An 18,399-nucleotide genomic window follows, 5' to 3' on the forward strand; every position below is an offset into this window, starting at 1 on the left:
GCTGTGCCATCTTGAGGGCTCCTCGGGGACTGACTGTGTGGAGGAAAGCCCCGCTTGGATGGGTTGGAGTGGCCCCAGGCTATCTGTGGTGGAGCTGTCCCCTAGCCACAGACTCGCTTCCACCTCTCGCCTCCACTCCCCTTGGTCTGCTTGGCCCTGAGAGCTAGATGACTCCCCCCTGATGCGGTATTGACATCAGGGAGCCAATTTCCAGAATTCCTGTCTCTTGTAGCCACAGGATATCACATCCCAGGAGGAAAATTAAGCAAATCAGGATGTTTATATTTAGTGTCCCAATTAGCCACGTTTCAGCAGAAGAATCTTTGTCACTGCGAGGCACACACTCCAGGGACAGGCTGCTGGGAGCATGTGGTCATGCACTCATTGCTCAGCTCCATTGGGCTCCGTGGAACAGGCAGCATGACCTGGATTGGGCCGACCAGCTCTGGCCCAGAGTGTTGCATAGTTACTGACACAAGAACCCCAGGTGTCCAGTCCCACGCTCTTGGGGACAGCCCCAGAAAACCCACGGCCAAGGGAGTGTATGTGGGCTCCATCTAGGATGGTGGGCGTGCGTGTCGGTTGGGGACAGTCAGCTGGTTCATTTTCTCGGGAGGGAGGCTTGTGGAAGATTTCATAGCAGGACTAGATATTGTCATTTATTTGTGATGCCATCAGACAAGTGCCACCAAGCCTGGTGTCTTTGCTCCCGGACCCCAGTGGGGAAGCTGGGTGTTGACACTGCAAGCTCAATGCTATATCCAGGATGACTCAGGGCTCCCTGGGGTCCTAACAAGGAGGGACGGGGTGGGCAGAGACATCTTCCACCTGTGTCCCCGTTTCCCCTTCCATAGGAGACTGGAGCTTATTTTTAAAAGTTGAAATGGACATTTTATCCGCACCTTCTGTAGAAACCAGAGCCACAGATTGCAAGCAACCTCAGGAGGATCCAGGAAGGCAAGAGGCCGCCTCACCCGCCCTGTGCTCCCTGGGCTCGGTTGGGGGGGTGCATGGCCTGCTGGGACCCGGAGCCTCTGACTTTGCAGCCTCTTATTTAAACTTTAACCAGTTCCTCCCACGCCTGGGAAGGACCCGCACCTGCTATTTCAGCTCATGGGGTTCCTGCTGGGTGGTAAACTGAGGCCGGCTCCGTCTGCTCTGCACTTGGAGAGTCACAGCTTTCAAATCCTGGTGGGAATTTCCTAGCTAATGAAAGAAAAATGTGACAGTCTACTCTTCCTTGTCCATGACCTTGTGTTCTCTGCTGTCAGGTGATCTTCTTCTCCATGTGATCGAGGAGGCGGTGGAGACTTGCCTTGCAGCCTGACAGCCCCGTCCCTCAGGGCTCGTGGGTGCTGCTGGGCTGGACCCGAGACTCCCTTTCTGTAACTTTCCTAACAGGATAGTGGCAGCTGGCAGCCTGCTGTAGAGCTCGTGCCCAATCTCAGATGGGTCTGTTGTGGCCGCAGACCACCAGTAGCTGCTGGGTAGGAAGTCCCCTGGCTTGGGCCATGCCCTCACCTGTGTGCCTGAGTGTCCCCTCCTGACACTCAGGGTTCAGGCGGGGTAGAGACAGCTGGAGGGTGGAGCACCTCCCACACCCGGGTGGCCACTAGCGTGGGAAGTGTTGCACTTGGAGAGAGACAGCTTGTGAACTTCCAGGGCTTTGTTAGGGTTTGGAACGAGGGTCCCTGATAATGCAGTGTTGTGTTCCTCACGACTCAAACACTCAGGGTCACTCCAGGGGAACTGGGCTCATGAAATAACCGCACAGACAGAGATACCTTTTTCCTTGGGTCCTGTGACAGCTCCTCTGACCTTGGGGGTCCATGGATAGAGCGAGAGAGCACTGCTGACCCCTTTTATTGGGGAGAAGCCATTCAAATGAGGCCAGGGGTCAAGTTTCAGGGGACTGAGTCAAGCTTCTTGATGTCCACTGTCGGCAGTTGACTGACATCTAGGAAGGCCACACCCAAGGGCAGAGCAAGAGAAGGGGACACACAGAGGGTGATTCCATGGAACAGTCTATCCCAAACAGGGCAGAAGGGTGGGATTACAAAGGAACAGGTGAGTGTAGCTCATCCCCACAGGTGACACGCCTACACCTGAAGACATGCCTTCGACTTCCCAGGCTGGGACAACACCCAAGTCACTGCAATATGTAGTGACTGGTCAGAGCCCCTTGCTTCAGGACTGGAAGGCGGGGTCATTCTGAGTGGTCCCCCACAAAGCAGGAATGCTCGGAGGGGAGGTGATTGTGCTGGGAGAGCTGCAGCCTCATGGGGCCAGCGAGCTGGAGTGGACTGGCTCTGTGTTGACTGTGGGCAGGTGGGGCGGCTGCCCTGGAGGGGTCATCTTCTCTCTGGCCCCTTCTGTCTCCCTCTCTCTGCTCCGTGATCCCACCATGAGCTGAGCAGCTTCCCTCCCCTGACTCTTCCACCATGATGTTGAGCCTCGTCTGGGCCCAGAGCACTGGAGTCAGCCGTCTCTGGACTGAGACCTCTGACCCTGTGGCCCCAGTGGACGTTTCCTCCTCTAAGTAGTTGTTGTTTAATTTTTTTTTAGTTGTAGGTGGACACAATATCTTCATTGATTTATTTTTATGGGGTGCTGAGGGTCGGAGTCGGACCCCGAGCCTCACACGTGGGAGGCTGAGCCCCAGCCCAGCCCCTCTAAGTTGTTTTTGTTGGTATTTTGGTTACAGAGATGAAAAGCTGGCTGCTGATGTCCTGCCGGGTGGGGTGTGTGGGTGTGTGTAGTCAACGCCTGGTGGGCTTCCAGGAAGGATGTCTCAGTGTCTGTAAGATCTGACTTTAATGCAGTTTAATCCCCCTTTTAGGCTCACAGTTCAATGGGTCTCAGAAAGAACAGGGTTTGGTAAATAGCAGGGTCTTTTGCTCTCCTGCTTCCAAGACCCATCTCTCTCTCTCAAGAGGCGGCCACTGCTCTGATTGTGATCAGCTCCCTGAAACAGCCACAGGCAACCCCCTTCATATACCAGTACAAATGACCAGCTGGGGATGGATAGGGTAGGATGAGCTGGATGGAGTGGGTGGGAATTCTGGCTTGATTGCCATCAGAAAATCAAGATAAAGTCTTTTTTTTTTTTTCACTTAGTACATTTTAGAGTTTGTAATGTAGCAATAGGCCTTTTTAAAATTGGGGGATGCTAAACTATGTATCAAAATCTTCATCAAGTTTTCTATTGGATTGCTGGCCTTTTCTTAGTGATTTGTAAGAGCTCTTTATATATTAAGCAATGCAGTCCTTACCTCATCAAGAGGCAGGTTTATCATGAAGCCAATGAGGTGTCAGTTTCAGAGACCCTCACTTGTATAAACCCTCAGAAGACCCTGGAAAGGGCCCTAGAATTATGTCCACAAAATTGACTCACAGAAATTATTTGAACTGAATCACTTAAGACTGTTGTGTTTTTCCACTGAGACTTTCCCTGATGCTAGTGTGCCCAAGAGGCTGTGGACATTTTGGGGGGACCTGGCTAAGAGGAAGTGGAGTTGGGGATTTAGTGGGGTAAGTTTGGCTGAATCCTCATTGCTCCTGGGTGTAAACTGTTACCAGCCGTCCTGGTACGGGTGGCTTCCTCTAAACTCCCTCTGCTCTGTGCACTGAGTCATCTCGTGACCCCGTGGGACCCACAGACACACCACCACGTACGGTGCCAGCACCACAGCCTGAGTGCCAGGGGAGGGATGAGCCCTGAGATGTGTGGAGACACAGCCGTTGGGTGGACAGTGCTCCAGTCACCTCCGTGGACACTGGGAGGGAGGTGGCTCTGCAGGAGGCTCCGCAGAAGCCTCAACAGTGCAGCAAACATGAGCCTGAGCCACCCCAGGGTTACCTGGGTCTCCTGGTGGCACTAGAACCAGGTGGACTCACCAGAATTCCCACCCGGTGCCACCCATCCACCCACCCACGTACTCCATCCATCCCATCCACCAACTCCATCCAATCTGTCCCTTCCCACCCCACCACCCCATCCCATCCAACCCCATTCATACCCATCTACCCTGCCCCACATCCCACTCACCCCACCCACTCTCCACCACCCACCCCACCCTATCTTATCCACCCCCACTGCACCCACCCCATCTCACCCCACTCCACCCCACCCCACCCCATCCCATCCCCCTCTTCCCTCCCCATCCTGTCCCATCCCCCTCTTCCCTCCCCATCCTGTCCCATCCATTCCTATCCAGTTCTTGTTGGTGACTGCTTCCCCCCTCTTCCCTGAGACTTCAAATGACCATAGTCTCATCTCCCACGCGGCCTGTTCTCTGCTGCGCCCCCCCCCCCCCACACAAACAGACCACTGGGTAGATTTTTCCAAGAGAAAGGCCCAGCACAGTGCAGCCTCGGGCGAGTGCCTGTCTTCCCAGTGCTGCCTGATGAGACTCAGGTGGCCACACTCGGAGGCTGGCCTTGACACCGGCTGGAGAGGAAACTGCCCGTGCTCTTGACAGCTGGGCTGCAGAGGCTCTGGTGTTCCGTGTCAGTAGAGACCTGTCACTAGCCACCCTGCAGTGGTGGACGCCGTTCAATGCTGAGCCCTCAGAACGGCATGGCCACCAGAATGCCTGGCACTTTGGTGGGCAGCAGTTCCAAGTAGAAAATGCCCGCTTGTGCCTCAGCCACAAGGAGGGCAGGAAAGCTGCATGGCTCTTGTCCCTGCTTCCTTGCTGCTGGCCAGCTCACTGCACCAGAAGGGAGAAGTGAAGGGCGTGTGGCTTGCCATAGCTCTGGCAGCCCATGGCCGTGGGTGGCAATGCCCGGTTTTTGGGACAGGAGCTGTGCGTGCCTGCGACAGGCATCCCGGGCCCTGGGCTCCTGTTTCTCCCAGGAGCTGGTTCCCGCCACGCAACTCACGTTTCAGGACTTTAAAGAGCAGGTGCAGAGCCCGTCTTGACCCCTCACGGAGCCCAGGGCTTCACGGGCACCCACGGCATGAAGGGCTCTGGTCTTTAGTGTCCAGTGTTTATACACATCCTGCTCGTTGTGAGGTGGGGACACACCAAGAACGGGGTCTTCATTTGACTGTGTGGATTCTGGCTGCTACGGCCAACCCTGGGCTTCGGTTGTCCAGTCCACGAAATGGCCCAGCTCACATGGAGGGGTGGGCAAGCACCCCTGACTGATGTGAGTGGGTGGCACCTCTGCAGTCATTGTTCCAGAACCTTGGATGTGGGGTCTCCATGACCTACGGGACTGCTTCAGAAGCCCATTTCCTCCCTGCTGAGAAAGTGGGGGGGGGGGATAAAGCCAACTTCAGAGTCCTTTCTGAAGGGGCCATGTTAGTTCCTGCCAAGTGTGTCATCTGTCAAGAATCCTGAGGAATCATTGTGACAATATAAACAGGACATTTTTGTAGCAAGAGGAAGGCTGGCTTCTTCAAGGTCACATAGGTGGGGTCGGGTCAGGCTCAGGGTCACTGTGACCCCACTTCCCATGATATGACATTGGCCACTTACAGGGGACACTCAGTGGCCTTTGTTGCGTGCAGTGCTGTGCAGCCCCAGCCCTGTTTGGTTCCAGGTCATCTCACCACCCAGAATGACCCCCGACCCGTAAGCAGCGGCCTCTGCCCAGCCCTGGAGGTGACTGTTATGGGCACTTCATGGAAACAGAATCATGTGGACAAGGCCTTCTGGGTCTGGTCCTGTCACCCAGCAGTGGTTTTAAGGGTCATCCGTAGTGCAGGTGGTCAGAGCTTCATAGCTTGCCAGGTTCCATGCTGCTCCAGCCTGTGGACGCACCTTGTGGTGCTGAGTGGCTGGTCCGTTGGCTGGTCAGTCATGGCCGTCTGGGCTGTCTCCTCTTGCTCCTGCAGGGGGCGCTGCTGGGAGTGTGGGTGGCACTCACTGCCTCCTCCAGGGCTTCACAGGGTCTCAGTGTCCACCCTGAGGGCCTCAGCCGTGGACTGCCCAGGGAACCGCAGCATCTGCTCCTGACCAGACACCCGCCTGGAGCTCTGCACCGGGCACCCAGCCCACAGGGCCCTGGGAGGAGGCCCAAGCAGGCAAATGCCCAGATACCTCATTCAGGGACGTCTTCAGGACACAAAAAAAGAGTCCTGGTTGGGAAAACGTTGGCGGGACCCATTTTCCGTGGGAGGGGCTGTCACCTTGGGAGGCGGGTCCCTCTGGCCTGTTAGCCTGAGGTCACTGTGGCTGGAGGGTGCTGGGTTTGAGCAATGTGCCCACTGAGCTTCCGGCCATTGAATGGGCCTGTTGGTAGGAGAAGCAATAAAAGGCATCTCAGAAGTCCTGCTTTCTATGTGCAGGAGCAGCAGGGAACAGATGCATGCTTTTCCTTGCAATTCGTGGTCATTTCTCTGGTGTCTGCTGTCACTGGGAGGCTCCCACAGAGCTGAACCAGGGTGCGACCCAACCCAAGTGGCTTCCCTTTGAGGAGCCGAGTCACTTGGCATCTTTAAATAACCAGCGGAGGAGGCCCACCCGGGAAGTGAGTGCGTGTTTGTGTGTGTGTGTGTGTGTGTGTGTGTGTGTGTGTGTGTGTATGTGCACACACAGGTCTTTCCTGTGCCTCCGTTGCTAGGTAGCTGGTGCATCTGGATCTGGCAGCCACTGGAGTCGGACTGTTCAGCGAGATGGGCAGCCTAGGGTGGGGAGGCGGGTCTGCCCCAGCAGCCTGGGGGGCTCCCCGCCAACGCTTCCCTCTGGCAGCTCCTGTGAACTCCTACGCACACGCAGGGCAGAGGCAGCGGGCCTGCGCCCGGACGCAGGGGCCCTGGCGACCTGCAGGGGGGGACCTTGCGCTGCTCAGGCCGGGCGGATGCTCCAGCCCCAAAGCCTGCCGGGCGGGTGCTTGCCAGCCTCCATTTCTGAACCAGCCTTTGACCACAGCTCTGTGAAAAAGACTCCGGCAGACAGTGAGGGGACAGAGCCATCTTGGGGCGTGCATGTGCGTGTGTGCGTGAGTGTATGTGTGTGTGTGAAAATACTGGCTCCTGCCGTGTGCATGGCCGAGGCCGTCCCCCCTTTCCCTCCCTCTCCCTCCCTCTCACTCTCCCTCCCTCCCTCTCTCTCAACCTGTCTGCAGAAAGCTAATGAATCATTCTAGCTGAGTCCCAGCAGTGTGGACACACTGATGCCCTGTGACGCTGCCTGGGTGCCGCCTCAGCCTGCCTCTGTCCCCTCCTCCTCCTCCTCCTCCCTCGTCCCCAGTTTGTAATCTGACACAGTGCACTGCAGTCGTCTCCACGGAGAACCTCCGGGGCTTGGCACCGCTGGCCTCTAAGGTAGGCTGAGATTTATTTTTTTTCCTCCTAAAAATAGCCTCTCGTGTCCCCTCGTCTTTCCGTATGCGAGCTAGTGGCAGGGGCATAGCCGGAAACTCTTTGCCCAGACTAAGTTTATTTTGCAGCGGTTGGCGGTTGGAGGGTGCCCTTCAGCACCGGGTGCTGGCAGCAGGCTGTCTGGTGCAGGGCTTTGGCCGGGCCGCGCGGTCTCTCCCCACTGTCTGGACCTGATGGAACCATTTCCGAAGGGAAGGGCTGACAGGCTCAGCGCAGGGTGTTGGCAATGGTGGCGCTGTGGCTCAAGCGTCCCCTCCACCCCAGCTTTTCATAAAAGCCCCTCCAGGCAAAGTTTGCCGCCGCCCTGGGGAGAGGGCCATCAGGGTGTCCTGCTGTTGCACACAGTGGCCTCTCGGGTGGGTAGGACCTGGTCTCCTTGGGCCAGAGCTGGGAGGGGATGCAGGACAGATCGGCAGGGCTGGCTGTGCTCCGCAGCTCGGCTCAGGTGGAAACGCACGCTGCAAATTTGCCAGTTCACGTCCCACGATGGACTTGAATGATTTGTCTGTCACAACAGAGATTCCCTGGCAGGCAGAAGGTGTGTGTGCGCAGCGTGTGCTGTGTGCATGCGTGTGCCGGTGTGCACGCAGGCTATTCCTTTGCAATCCTTGTCCCCACCTGGCAATGCAGTGTTCACGGAACGACCCAGGAAGTTAGGTTTGGGCAGAACCTGGCCGGGTGGCCAGTGCCTGTGGCCTCCAGAAGTAGGCTCAGTCCTATCCCCAGGGAGACCCCCTGCATGTCCCTGGAGTTGGTGGGCTCCCGTAAGGGGCTGGGAGGAGGGAAGGAGGAGGGAGTGTGGGAGGGAGGAGGGCCTGCTTTACCAGGCCACCTGGACTCTGGGCCGAGGGCAGACAGGGTCCACTGCAGGTTCCTGAGGACTGAGGATGGAGCACGGGTCTCCCCCAGCACCCTGATGGTCTGTGGGTTCTCGGGACACAGGGAGAGCTTGGAGGGGAGGGAAGAGGATTGGGGAAGAGAGAGCAAAGGTCCTAGGGTCCAGCCTGGCTGTGGCCTCCTTATGGAGGAAACTGTTCATTAGAGCCGCCCCCACCCCCACCAAGTAAGGGAAGGATAAATGTCACAGATGAAGGGGGCCGTAGAGGAGGGAGCTCACTTTGAACGTGGAAGACCCCTGGAGGGAGGCTGGTGTCCAGTCCTGGCCTCTGTGGTCAGGTCTAGAGCAACTTCCTCCTTCTGTTCACTTCTGAGCTGGGGTGGCCAGGTGCTGAGAGGAGGGAACATCTTAAACGGACTCTGTGTGGAGCAGGTCAACCTGGGGTGGGGGGACCCTCTGATAATAACTGCCTCCCCCAGCCCTGCTTGCTGGGGGCCCTGGACCTTGCTTCTGCCCTTGCTGGCTGCTGGGACCTGGTTGTGTGGTTTGGTGTCTTGGATGGTTGAATGGCTCTGGGTGGGAGTCTGAGCTTGCATGCAGTAGCTCCGTGGGGTGTGGTGTGACAGCAGGCAGGCGCCCCGCCTGCAGTGGAGTGGCTGGGATGGCCCCGGGCTGCAGGCGGCTGGCTGGCCATATGGTTTCCAGGACGCAGCGCAAAGCCTTTCCAGGCTACTCCTGGGAAGTAGCTGATGCCCACCCCTGCCCCTGACGGGGGTGATCTGGGTCAGGAGGGGTTGGTGTTGTCAACGTGCCTGAAGCAGGAAGCCAGAGAGCTGCTTCCTGGCAACCGGTGGCTATGCCTCCTGACCCACCCTGTCTGCAGAGAGCAGGGGGCTCCGCTCTAGCCCGGCAAGCCTGCCCACCCGTGGGGAGACCCAACCAGAGTCCAGGGCCTGGGGAACTTAGAAAGCTCCCCAGGTGAGGCCAGTGTGCAGAGCTGAGAGCACCCAGCCACTTAAAAGGAGCAGCGAGGCGATTCACAGGCCTTCCCAGCCTTATTTATTTTGCTCTGTTCATGGTGGTGGCTGTGCTCGGGGAAGGGGAAGGTCCAAAGCAGGTGCTGCTGCCCAGCTTCCTGTTTCCTTCTCACACTGCACCAGAGAGGCAGGGGCCTGCGTCCTCCTTAGAGCAGCGACTCCCTGCACCTTGGGGGCATCAGCTCCCAGTGATGTCCTTGTGCATGGCCCATGGGCTTGAAGAGGGCTGCGTCGTCTGGGGGCTGGCACTCAGAGGTCCAGGGAGGGCTGGGACCTGTCTCAGGCAAGTTCCCAGGGGGCACTGCTGCGGGAGCTGTGGGCCAGCTTGTGACCCTGGAGCATCTCTGAGGGAACTCTCGGGCGGTCAGCCTTGGTGGGGGCTGTTCAGCAAGCGCCAGGCTCACAGGTGGCCTGGACCTGTAAGAATCCCACAGGCTCACGTTGTGTCACAAGTCTCCGTGGTGCCGGTGAACCCTGTTCCAGTGGACCGTGGGTTTGGTACCATGCTCCCTGTCTGTGAGAAGGCTTGGGACAGCCATGTGGCTGGGCTACGCTGTTCTGATTTCTCTCATCCAAAGCAGATGATGACAACTTCCAGAAGCTACTCTGTACCCACTGGCCCCCTCTGATTGGGACGGTCCATGGCTTCTCTCCCCTGTAGCTCTTCCCACCCACGTGGAAAGCTGTGTGATGTCCTTACGGTGTGGGGGATGACCACCAGCCTGGGCTGCTCTGCTTTGTGGTGAGGAGCCTGTTTCTGCTGTGGACACTGGAGCCTTCCAGGGCGGAGGCTGGACCACAGGCCTCACCCAACGTGCTGGCCGCAGGGTCCCCACGCTCTCTCCTCCCCCAACCTCTCTTCCCTATACCCCACTCCTGTCCCTCACCTTCTCTATCATAGGCTACCCTTGACCAGTGTGGAAGTGACCTTGGCATTGTGTCAGTGCTCAGGGGGGTGCATGCTGGGTTCTGGTGAGGGGCAGCCAGGAGCGCCAGGCCTCTGAGTCCGGCTTTCTCGGGGCTCTTACAGCTGCTCACCTGCATTTTAGGAGCCTCGTCCGCAGGGAGGTTGCCCAGGTGTGGCCAGAGCCCTGGCGCACAGTGGGGCTGCAGGGAAAGTCCCACAGATGCATCTCAGAGTGGCTGGCTGGGCTGGCATGACGTGGCGCATGCCCTCATGGTTGTTCAGGCCGAGTGGGGAGCTTCCTGGGCGCCCGTTCTAGCCGATGCTCAGCGTGGTGTGGCCAGTTAATGCCGCAGCTCCTTCGGCCCTGTGATTCCTGCTCCTCCGGATCCCTGCTGCTGATGGAGCTGACTGGGGGCTCAGGTGTGGGGTGGGCAGAGGGAGGCAGTCCCTGGGACCCAGGCTCACCCATGTCAGAACCACACCTGGTCTTGCTCACTGCTGGGTCTTGGAATTTGAGCTGCTGTCAACCCAGGTGTGGTCCTAGGGTGCCTGGGGGCCCATGTGGCCCAGCCTCTGTGAAGGTCAGGGGTCACATGGTGGCTTTTGAAGGCAGTTTTAGTCACCCAGCATCTCTGGACCGCATTGTGGACCCTTGCCCCTGGCTGCAAGTCTGTGTGTAGCCCTGAGCAGGCCCCACGGAGCATGGGGCTGCAGGGTTAAAATATTCGTTTATTAGGAATGCTTAATTTAGACCCATCTTAACATTTCTTAGTTTCCCCTGGACCAGGAACCTCACCCAACAAGGAAACCAGGGCTTCTGTGGCTCTGGAGAGGCTTAACTCCTTGAGACGGGGTGTGGCCTGCAGGCCTCAGGGCTGCCCAGGAGCTGACAGGCGTGGTGTGCGGAGCCCAGGACTTGAGGAGGGAAAGGACTGGTGGCCTGAAGCCATTCATCTCAGATTAGCTTCCTATACCAGCCAACTGGCACAGAGCTGGTGCTCAAAAAAATTTCTTGGAAAGGAATGGAGATAGAATGATGTCCTTGAGCCCCTGTCCCCAGGGGGCACCTGCTCCTGGGACCTGCCCTAGCCCCTGCCCTGCCTTTCTCATGACATCCACTGGTACATGTGCTGGGGACAGCCCTCCCCCCTGCAGAGCCACACCATGGAGGGCAGCACGGAGACTCCTTTCTGTCTGTGCCCTGAGGGGAAGGCTGGGCATGCCCTTGGCAGGCGCTGGGCACAGAGCAGTGGCAGGACCCCGAGGCCCTGCTCTGTGGAGGTGTAGAACATCCCAGGTGAGGACTGTCCCCTGAGGCCAGGCTGGAGCACTCCCACAGCTGCTGTGCTGCCCAGCTGGGCACCTGGGAGGCCCGGAGGAGGGGTCAGCCAGCCTGGGGGACAGGAGGACCAAGGGCCTGTGTGCTGCGGGCAGGTAGATGGTGGTGGACTTGGTTCTTCTGGGCATGTGCAGGAAGTGCTGTGTTTTTGGAGCAGGAAGCACAGGTTGGAGGGCTGGGTGTCGGCTGTGAGCTCCGCCTGGGCGGGCATTCTCTGGGGGTCCCATCAGGGAGCCAGCCACAGTGTCAGGTGTCTAGGCTCAGAGACCCCTCCTCTACCTTTCTTTGTTCCTCCCCTGCCCAAAGCCACCAAGGAGAAAGCCCCTTGGTGGGTCCTTTGGCAGAGCTGCCCTGGGCAGCGAGCAGATCTGGTGGTGGGACTTGGTGAGACGTCCTCTGATTAAATGCTTTTGGTGTCAATGTAGCGTGTCACCTGGGAGATGGTCTGTTCAGAATTGGCACTGCTGTTGGTGGACAGAGCAGGTGTCCTTTGGGTGTGATGAATGGTCTTTACTGACCAGGGTCTCCAAGGCTGGGATCTCTCCTGTCCTGTAGAGATAGGTAGAGTGCTGTGCAGCAACTGGTTGGTTGGTCTCTGGTCCCCGTCCCCGGTTTTGGGGAATGGTGTTGGGCTAGAGGAGCTCTGGGTCTTTGGAGAGCTCCACCTGGGGACCTGGGGGTTGCTGTGGCCATTTCCTTCCTTAGCTGGGAGCTGCCCTGGGGCTCCCAGTGCCAGTGAATTCTGAGCCTGTGACAGGCAAGAGGGTCCAGCTGGGCATGGTTCTATCATGACCAGAGTGAAGGGGAAGGCTCTGGCCACACCCACCGGGGCTGTGTCTTTCCGTCAGGGTTTGTCCCTGGCTGCGAGTGGCTGATATTCTGGTGCTCAATAAGCGTCTCTTGAAAACGAGGGTCATGATACTTGGTGGCCTGTGCGGCTGCTGCAGGCGGGCTGGTCCTCCCAAGGCTCAGTGTTTTGCCGGAACACTCCTCACCTCGGACTGGACTTGCTTGACCCTGCTTGTTGTCCCTCTCCTCCCCCTCCATCCCCACTGGGACTGCCCTTCTCCCCAGCTCTGGGCTTCAAAGACCAGGGCCTCACATATGCTGGACCAGCGCCCTGCGCTGAGCAGCATCCCGGCACTGGGGACCTTGAACTTGGTCCTCCTGCCCAGCCTCCCAGGTGGGGATCACAGGTGTGGCCCCGTGCCGTCCCTGTGCTGTTCCTCCAGTGTGACAGTTCAGTGAGGGAACCTGCAGGAACAGCGCTCTTGGCTGCAGGTGTGGCACTGGATCCCTTGTCACTGTCCCTCACGCAGAGTTGTCACCAGCATGCGTGACACAGGGGCGTTGGTGCCGGTTTAGACCCTTTCACAAATGAGACAGCAATCTTGAGAAACCAAGTGTCTTCCCTGCTGTAGCTTTGGAGGGACAGGCCGGGACCCGCTCTGGGTCCCTGCGCCGTCTGCATGCACCGTGGGGCCACCGTGGGGCCACTGTGGGGCCACCATGGGGCCAGACGCAGGCTGTAACCCGGAACTCTCAGGAGGTGCTCCAGGGCCTGGGCACTGGCTCTTCCTAACAGCTCTGCTGAGTGTGGCTCACGGCTGCCCGGTCCACCCCTTTCAAGTGTGCCACTGGGGGCTTGGGGTACCCAGAGCTGTGCAGCCCGCCCCTCACCACGGGCTAAGGCCGGTCCTCACTGGGGAGAAAGAGAACCTCACTTCCAGCCTGGCAGGCTGTGCTGCCTTTGTTCTCTGCAGGCCCACGCTATGTTAAGGTCAGAGGCAGCACTGGGGACAGCCCTGGGGACAGCCCTGGGTACACTCCAGGCTCCCTGTATCTTCTCTTCCTTGCTCCTCTCTCTCCCTCCCTTTCTCTTCTCTCCTATCTTTCTTCTCCCTCTCTCCCCCTCCCTCTCCCCCTCCCCCTCCATCTCTCTTCTCTCACTACTCTCTCTCCCTCTCCTTTCTCTCCTATCCACTCCCCTTCCCTCTCCCTCTCCCCCCTCCCCCTCCCCCTCCTCTCTCTCTCTCCCTCTCTCCCCTCCCCTCCCCCTCCCTCTCTTCCCTCCCTCTCCCTCTCTCCTTGCAAGCCTGGGCCCCAGGTAAGGGTTCCTGCACCTCCTTGGTCATGCCTCTCCTGCTCCCCCTCCCCCTCCCCCTCTCCCCCTCCCTGTCCCTCTCCCCCTCTCCCCCTCCCCCTCTCCCCTTCCTCTCTCCCTCTCCCTCCCCCTCCCCCTCCCTTTCCCTCTTTCTCCCTCTCCCTCCTCTCTTTCTCTCCCTCTCTTCCTCTCTTTCTCTCCTCTCTCTCCTCTTTCTCTCCCTCTCTCTCCTCTCTTTCTCTCCTCTCTCTCCTCTCTTTTTCTCCCTCTCTCTCCGTCTTGCAAGCCTGGGCCCCAGGTGACAGGTCCTGCACCTCCTTGGTCATGCCTGTCTGGAAGCCTCCCTGCAGCCACTCGCTGGCCAAGCTGCCCAGGGCTCTGCCCAGAGGCCACGCCCCTGTCTACCCTGCCAGGACAACAGCCCCACCCTGCCTTGTGCCCTGGTTCCCTCTCCTCACAGTGTGGGGCAGGGATGGTAGCCGGGGATGGCCACAGGGGCAGACCCTCTTGCCCTCCAGCCCACATGGGTCCCCGTAGGCGCTGGGCGGTGGGCATGTGTGCATGTGCTTCTGTGGCTGCTGGGCCTCCCGCCTGGTGGGTACACCCGGGGTGTGGGTGCCCAGGGCCTGAGCCTCCAGCAGCTCTGCTGTGTGCGTCCAGCCCGTGCTGCCCAGGGCAGGGAAACGAACCTGGCCAGGAGGGCAAGGATCCCATGTGGCTAGTCTGGGGGTGTCTGACCTGGGGAGGGGTGTGTGGTGGGCAGGATGCGCTGGGCAGCTCTGCCATCAGAGGGAAGCTGGGCGCCAGTGAGCCTGTGGAGACGGCCTTGGAGCCTCATCAGTGAGCCCGTGACTCCCGGGTGCTCACTGGGGTGTCTGCTGGGCTCTGAAGGAACCACTGCCCTCACAGCACGAGATGTCACCGCTCATCAGGAGTGTCCTGCGTGCTCACGCCTCACCCAACCTGGAAACAGGCACCGTCTGAAGGCGGATAAAGCGGTGGCTGTGGTTATGGAGCACTTACGGCATACCCCGTGCCTCTCTGGATGAGCATATTGCTTTACAAATCCTTCAGGGGGCACAGATACTGCTGTTCCTTCCTTTGATAGATGAGAAACAGAAGCACAGAGTGATTAAGAAACAGGCCTGAGGCCACACAGCCTGGAAATCTCAAAGCTGAGATCAGAACAAGCCAGTCTGGCTCAAGACTGAGCCCTCTACGGCTGGCTGGTGCTACCTACTGAATGTCACTCTGGACAGTCATGGGGGACCTTCTGTAGTCACTGCAGAGCCCAGTGGTGGGGTGGTGCTGTGGTTAGGGTCAGAACTCAGGCTGAGGCTGGCAGCCCAGGGACCTGCATGTGGGTCTGGGCAGGTGACTTGTGCCTCTGGGGCCGAGGACATCAGCAGCAGTTCCCACAGAGTTGAGGGAGCTAGCTGGTGTGACAGGATGGGGCTGGGGTGCCTGGGGGACAGTGCAGCTGCTGGTGTCCCTGCCAGCTCTGCTGGGCTCCAAGCTGGCCTGCCACCAGAATAAGAATGGAGTCACTGCAGGTGTCCCAAAGCCATCCTGGGCAGGTCCACGGGGCTGCTCCTGCACTTCCTGCTCCCAGGTGGTGGGTTCCCTCGGCTCTGCGGGGCTCTGTGTCCCCTCTGGTGGCTGGGCCACCCAGCGCAGCCCCCTCACTCAGCATCATGCGGCTGGCCCGTGCCTCTCTCCCTCCTTGAAGGCCACCGTGTCACGTCTTTGCAGCACATCATCTGTAGGGGCTGCCTGGGGGGTCGGTAGGGCCCAGCTCCCTCTTTCCTCATTGCTGGGCCCTGTTCACAGGCCGAGGGACCCTGGAGGCCCAAATCCGAGGGCTCTGGACCGGCAGCTGGAGCTGCGGGCAAAGCCGGAGCGCCATCGGTCCCTCGGCTGGTCTGCGCCTGTCCTCCTGGGCCGAGTGCCCCAGATTCTCTGTAGATGCCGCTGTGGCTTATTTACCTTCCTTCCCTGAGAACCAGGCGTCTGACGTGTGCGCCCAGCGAGCTGGCCTTGGGTGGAAGGAGACCCGGGTGCAAGTGACCCTCGTGTTTGCCTGTCCCTGGTGGAGGCAGGCTGAAGGGCCCCGTCTCAGCCTGGCCTGAGGCCCCTCCCTGGTGGCCCCTCACCTGGTGCGTTTCTGCAGCCGGGTGGCTCCTCCCGGTTCCAGGGTGCTCAGGCAGCATGGGGAGGTGGACAGCTGTGTCCTTGGGTTCTGGAAAGGCCCCCGCAGGCCCAGGAGGCCTTGCATGACTCTGTGTCCAGCAGCTGCCCATGCTTCGGCAGGGCCTGTGCCATGGCCCTGTGCTGCCACCGTTTCTGCCTGTTCCCTGCTGACCCGGGTCTCTTTAGTCACCAGGGTCCTTTTCAAAGACAGTGTGTGGGTCAAAACTACATGATTGCCACATGAAAACTGTGCGTCCTCATGGACACAGCGGCCATGGGCAGCGGGCCATCACCGCAGCCCCTGCCCAGACACCGTGTGGCCAAGAGGGAGGTGGGACACAGGAGCCCTCGAGGCACCCCGGCCCCTCCTGGAGGAGAGGCAGAGGCAGGGTTCCTGAGGCCACCCAAAGGTGACAGCGGGGGTAGCTGGCACAGCAGCCAGGCCAGGCTCAGCACTCCCCAGGGCCTCGCAGACACAGCCTCTGCAGTCCTGGTCAGGCCCTGGGTCTTCAGAGCTGCCATAGACATAGGCCTGTGTGACACACAGTGGCCCAGGGGGGCCTCCTGACCCCTGGGAGGGTGCCTGGCCGGCTGGCCTCAAGCTCTCAGGGACTGCTCAGGTGGCCTCTGGTACAGAGTGAGGCAGAGGAGGCTTTGAGATGGGCGCATGGGGAAAAGACCCAGACAAGGTGGCCAAGTGACCCTGGAAGCAGAGGTGGGGATGTGGCCACCAGCCAGGAGGAGGCAGGGTCCTCCTCGGGAGCCCTGGAGGAGGCCTGGTCCTGCCCACAGCTTGACTTCAAGCCTTCTGGCTCCTGAACTGAGAGACTATGGCCTGTTGTTTAAGCCGCCCCCCTCGTTCTAGATTGTTCCAGCAGCCTGAGAACACTTGACCCAAGGGGCTACGACTGCTGCCCACACTGAAACAGGCACAGAGAGGCTGAGTAATTAGCCAGAGAACACACAGCTAGGAAACAGCAAAACTGGGATTTGAACCCGGCTGGCAGAGCCCGGAGTTTGGGGCTCCCAAACACGGCAGTGCCTTGCTCCCCAGGCTACTGTGAGTGTATTCCCACTCCCCTGGGGGAAACTGATCCCCAGAGTCAGTGGTGGGAGGGAGGGAAAGTCTCTGAAACAGGATGACTTCCAGACTCAGAAACCGCCTGGCCAAGAGCTCGGGAACCTGCCTCTGGAAAGTGCCTGCAGGGAGGTGTCAGGGGTTAGCAGGAGCGGACTGGACCCTGCACCTGTCCACCTGCTTCCAGAGAAACCCAGGCGTCTGAATATGCTAAGTTAGACAGAAGGGGGATCTGGCACTGGGGACGCAGAGGGGCCTTTGAGGACAGCCTCCAGGGGGCTCACGGGTTGGCTGCTCCCCTATACTGCTGAAGGCTGGGCTGTCTCAGCCTCTCTCTGCATCTCCCCAGGACCCAGCCCTGAACCCTATTCTTCTCCCCTAGAAAACTCCATTGCAACTCAGCCCTGGAGCCCAGGCATCAAACTCTCACTCTTACTCCAAGTGAGGAGAAGTCACTGAGCCCCCGGGCGGCTGGGCCAGTGTGTGTGACGCTAATCAGGGCTGGGCCGGGCAGTCACGTGAGGGAAAAGGCTCCGTCTGATCCGATTAGGAGGACCTGGCCGCTCTGCCAGAGCCAGGCCCCCAGACCTGAGTGGGTTGGCAGGGCCACCTGGGGCGGGGGTTGGGCTTGCTGGACGGCGAGCAGAGCGTCCACTGCACGCTGTCACAAACTGATGGGCTTTCAAAAAAGCTTTTCCCACCTGAATTCTAGAACAAGCTGATTTTCAAGCGTCAGCATCAGGCAGTAATTTTTGTATTAGTGAATTAAAGATTCTTGGGTCGGTTGTATTTTAAGAGCAGTGACCCGGAATGTGCTGGGCAGAGAGGGGAGCGGCGGGAGGAAGCTGGGCCTCATCAGGCGTGTGCCTTTCTTGGTTAATCGCTGCCCCATGGTTCTGGATGCACCAGTGGTGACCGCTGTGGCCCACTGAGGTGACCCAGTGACCAGAAGGCCTCCCTGGGAAAATCCATTTCTAGTCTTCTGGGGCATCAGGAGAGCAGCGGCATTTTACTGAAATGAATTTATAGCCACAGCCTCACCGATCAGGCCCAGGAGAGCAGAAGGGCTGCCATCCACCTGGGCAGGACCTGGCCAGTTCCTCCAGTGCTGGCCTCCAGTACCGGCAGGTCAGCCCTGTCACTCACCAGCCCACCTGAGGTCTGGGGTTAAACTGAGCACAGGGAAGGGGGCCGAGGCTCCAGCATGGACGCGACTCCAGAGCCTTCCACATGAAGCCCTGAGCAGCAGCGGAGGGAGGCAGGGTGCATGTCCTCTGTCCCTTGTCCCCTCCTGCCTGTGCAGTTCTCCTTCAGTCACCTCGCTGGTGGTGGTGACAGCCACAGTGAGGATGGTCCACCTTCTATGATGCACACCTGTGTGCACACAGTAGGTGCTCACGAAGCGCCTGTTGAGTGACAGGATGCTTGGTGTGTGTGAGGGCTGTGTTGGTGGCCTGGGCTGCTGAACTAGCTTACGACAAACCAGGTGTCATACTGCAACAGGGCCGCGCTGCCCAGAGCCGCGCCAGGGTGGGTGGGCACTCTTCTCGGGGCTCCAGGAAGGGTCTGGTGT

At 59.3% G+C, this 18,399-nt stretch overlaps 1 protein-coding gene across 12 annotated transcripts in view; it reads left to right on the forward strand.

Moving 5' to 3' along the window:
• Positions 1 to 7,172: 7,172 nt before the first annotated feature.
• The window catches only part of Rimbp2 (RIMS binding protein 2), a 201,945-nt gene continuing 190,718 nt past the window's right edge, over positions 7,173 to 18,399 (forward strand). For 5 of the 12 annotated variants that reach the window (XM_026408030.2, XM_026408022.2, XM_026408026.2 and 2 more), the window contains exon 1: positions 7,175 to 7,276. The gene's annotated coding sequence lies outside the window, so the exon portion shown is untranslated. Of the gene's footprint in view, positions 7,277 to 18,399 lie in introns of all 12 variants that reach the window. The other 7 variants (XM_026408023.2, XM_026408035.2, XM_026408031.2 and 4 more) reach the window with 4 other exon arrangements.

This window comes from Urocitellus parryii, chromosome 3 (genome assembly GCF_045843805.1).
Source record: "Urocitellus parryii isolate mUroPar1 chromosome 3, mUroPar1.hap1, whole genome shotgun sequence".
Lineage (NCBI taxonomy): Eukaryota > Metazoa > Chordata > Mammalia > Rodentia > Sciuridae > Urocitellus > Urocitellus parryii.